The 4092-nt window shown below is 41.7% G+C and overlaps 1 long non-coding RNA gene across 3 annotated transcripts; it reads left to right on the top strand.

Annotated features, from left to right (window-relative positions):
- Positions 1-82: 82 nt before the first annotated feature.
- On the top strand, positions 83-3525 carry LOC106722030. 3 transcript variants are annotated; one of them, XR_003093341.1, is made up of 3 exons: positions 83-427; positions 2219-2435; positions 3165-3525. It is a non-coding gene; the product is annotated as an uncharacterized LOC106722030 (long non-coding RNA). The 3 variants fall into 3 exon arrangements; XR_003093340.1 differs by having other exon boundaries at positions 2219-2443; XR_001357794.2 differs by lacking the exon at positions 3165-3525 and having other exon boundaries at positions 2219-2552.
- Positions 3526-4092: the final 567 nt, after the last annotated feature.

Here is a 4092-nt window from a genome sequence, read left to right as displayed (position 1 = left end):
CCGCCCGAGTCGCGCGGAAAATGAAAGCGAAGAAGGCTGGGGGAGGGGGGGGGATAAAATATAGGGGGAGGGGGGAAAAAATCACTCAATGAGAAAACAACGCCGCGGCCGGCCGGGCTCTCCTGCCTTCGCGCGGAGCCGCTCCAAGGGTTAAGCTCCCCTCTGCAAAGTTTCGGGGGAAGCTGCGGCAGCCCCCGGCTTGTCCTGCCCCGGCTGGCGGCTGCTGCTGGGTTTGAGGGGGGTTGTTTTGTTTGGTTTTTCTTTTTTTCTAAGCCAGCACCGGATCAGCGCGCAAAGCCGCCGCCGAGCACCCTGGGGCAGCGCTGCGAGCCGGCGGAGGGACAAAGCTCTCGCCCGGCCCGCGGCCACCCTGGAGGAATTCCGCTCTTGATCTAAAGCCTGTTAGAGCAAACTGTTTCAAACCAAGGTGAGACTTTAGGAGCCCTCCTCCCTCACAAGTTTCCATGGGAAGCGGGTGTGGTGGGGGGCGGGGAGGAGTAGGTAGCTGGGACTTGCTGCTGCTCCGATTCCCTTCGGGTGTCGCATTTAACACTGCCTTTTGAAGCGGCTGTGAAGTTGCCAAGTCTGTATTCGACATCAGAGCCTCCCCAAATCTGCTCTCCCCTCAGAACTTCCTAGACCCCTTCCTCTTCTTTGGCATGGGGTGGGGGAAGGGAAAAAAGGGAAAAGAGAGAGAGAGAGTCTAATCTTCATTACTGTGCCCACAGGCATCTACACCTCTAGGGCTGCAGCCAAGGGCAGCCTGGTAATAAAACACAATCAGATTAGCCTAACCCCCATATAAGCGCTTCCTATTTCGTTTTAGGAGACACCAAGCTCAACTGTTTTGCATGTTAGGTATCAGGTTTCAGCTCTCCTGATTTCTGATCCCCCCGCCCCCCCATGTTGAGGTGTGTGATCTGCCCTTGCCCAGCTGCTTTTCATTTATGGTTTGAAGTGGCCTGAAGGTGGACATATGGAGAAGGGTGGGGGGTAGGGAGAAGTGATGTGGAGTTGGTGGATGGGATTATTAAAGCCTCTGAAAGAGCCTGTAGTCTTCATCAGGGTTATTAATGTCTCTCCTGTCACCAAATCATCATGACTACTGGAACAGCGGGGGGAGGGAGTGTGTAGACAAGGCTAGCAGTTCATAACCCAGATTACGCCCTCCTATTTGATCTAAATCCATCAGCGTGAGTGTCATTTACCTCCTCTAAAATGAATGCTGGCTGTTGCTGTGGTTCAAGACTAGCAATTAAATAACCTCACCAGTTAAAGGAATTCAAAGCAGGGATGAGCTGGGCATTTCAGCTTGCTATCCAACACCGTATTAGCATGTCATGCCTGAGATAAGGCCAGCCTTTTCAAAAAATGGTCTGAATTTTACCTGCCGAGTTTGAGAAATACTGTGCCTTCTTTGCAGAGGTGCTGAGGGCCCATGGTTCAATATTTGATCCCAAGTGAGTCACCCCAAAGCTGAGACCCAAAATGAGAAAACTACTAAAATGAGGCAGAAGCATTTCTTAAAAGAGGTAGTTTACCAGCATTTCAGTTGGCAGCTTGCAAAGAGTATCACACAGACTCACAAACAAGCCTGCAAAACTTAATGGACATTTCCCCCCTTTTCTTAATGTCATTTCCATAACCAACAGTCCTAATAATTCTGAATACTTGCAACTGACTCCCAAGATGGATCAGATAACCCTTCTGTTAAAACCATCAGAAAAATGCTAACATAATGACCTGTCTTTACTTGTATGATATATTGTACTGATAATAATTTACCTGTATGTTGTCCTACAGTGGGAGTTTGTGTCTCTCAGCCCCTAAAAGCTAACAACACTATTTTTGATATGCACAGATGTGATATTTTGATCTAAAAAAAATTCACAGATCACTTGCTTAAGTTTAAATCTTTTACTTCAGTTAGTTTATCACTGCATGAAATAGATTTTGTTAATTGTTCTATTAAATAAATCTGGCTCTGTATACAGAAGCATACATACCTACCATTCCAGCATTAATTTTCCCTGAAGTGGTTATGGACAACAAACAAAATAGATCCTTATAAAACATACCTTTACAGACACATATGTGTATTAAAAGTAGTAGGATTTACCAGTTGTTTTGTAACCACAGAAGACAACTACAAAATGTGATTCCAACATGCCACTCCCCCAAGTGAGATGATTATTAAATGCTCTCTCTCTCTCTCCAGTAGGAGATTAACTCTCCCAGCAAGGTACGCACTGACGTCACCCTTAGCCTCCAGCCAGCAATCTGCCCCCGACCTCAGCATCACCATCAACATCAAAACAGCATCAGCCATGGCAGGCTTCAAGACAGCTGGCCTTGCAGAACTCTGACCAAGATAAGGAGTCCCAAACACAGTGCTGCCAAAGACAATAGAGGGGAACACCACATAAATATATGAGGTGTGAATGTAAGCATAGAATCAATTAAATGTGTTTTACAAATTCAGGAAAAAAATCTGTTTTGTGTTTCTGATCCAGAGCTGCTACAAATTAAATGAACTTTCAGATTTCAATATAGAGGCTCTGCAATTTATTGTCACTCTATTATATTTGGATACAATAGCATGAGTGTTGTTAGGGGGAAAAACAAGCTAAGAATGCATACAATAGAAAGAAACTAGCACCTCCAACAGTCACTTAAAAAATTCTTGTTTGCATTAAAAAAAAAATATTTTCCTAGTCTCATTAATTAAATCACATCCTTTATGAATAAACTTCACAAAAGTGCAAGCTTTCCAGTATTCAGAGCTGGTCATATTCTTTCAGGTTGCAGAGTTTAACAAGATATGGGTAAGAATTTATTTTTTTATATCACACATTCATGTCTACCATTCCAAAATGCTCACAACTCTGACAGCCCATCTGACAACACAGTCAATCAAACTCCATCCTACGCCGTTTCCAAAGAAACCAACACACAGCCAGAGAGACAGACTGCATAAGCTGGAAGGAAACCAACCAAAAGGAACACAACAGCAACACCAACAAAAAACCCAACGTGCATCATTTTTGCTTTCCCCCAAATTTCTGAATTCTTGAATAATTTATCATGAAATCAATATTGGAAACTTGCAATATACAAAACAAGTGGTAATGGCATATTTTTTTTTTCATCTTGTCTCATTACAGGACTAATTTGAAGCGCTTCCTTTCTACTCTCACAAAATGCATTAAACAAAAACATGCCTCACCAGTTATGGAACTCAAGTGTTCACACCTTCTCATCCTGTGTCCATGACACTCCTGCTTAGGATTTAGTCTTGCACTGTCTTCTATGTAGGTTGATCTCTATACTTCTACTAAATGCAATATGGTCTTTTTTAAAAGAATGAGATTACTTATAAACTCTAAATTGAGCATATGCCTAAATCTTTGCATACACAAGGATCCTCTGGACTGGGATCTTGGCTGGAATTTTCAAGAGAGGCTAGAGGAACAAAATTCAGAAGATGGTAAACGGCCTCCCTTAATTTGAAAATCCCAGTACTGTTGAAGCAATATAAATAATAAATTATATTAAATGAATGTTTTTCTCTTATTTCTCCTTTCACTGATAAGACAGTGAGGCTGAAGGTAAAACAGTACTGCCACACAATAAATAAGCACAGACACATGTATGCACATATCATAAACAAAAACGACACTTAAAGAACATCAAGGTTGCTAATTCAAACATTCAAAAAATAAGAAAATGCCAGAATTAAGATTATTCTCATGTCCTTAATTTGCAACCCCCCCCCCAATTTCTGCATACATGCCTTATGAAACAGTTTTAATTTCATGTTCACGTGCAAGTTTTATACTGGACTCCTATATATAGAATATATGGTACTCACTTGACGAATGGTTCTTCAATATTGTATTTTGTCTTTTTATTGTGTGCTGCCTTCCCTTGTTCACTGCATAATTATTCAGATACAGAATTACTTTCTCGTGAGTTATTTAATGATTTTCATCCCTATTGTATTTGAATACTTTTCAAATATTAACTTATTTTCACTATACAATTTGAGATGATAGGATATTGTCCCTATAATATAGGTAGGGAATGGAAACA

The sequence above is a fragment of the Alligator sinensis genome, unplaced genomic scaffold (genome assembly GCF_000455745.1).
Source record: "Alligator sinensis unplaced genomic scaffold, ASM45574v1 scaffold49_1, whole genome shotgun sequence".
Lineage (NCBI taxonomy): Eukaryota > Metazoa > Chordata > Crocodylia > Alligatoridae > Alligator > Alligator sinensis.
This window is presented reverse-complemented; position numbering and strand designations above follow the sequence as displayed.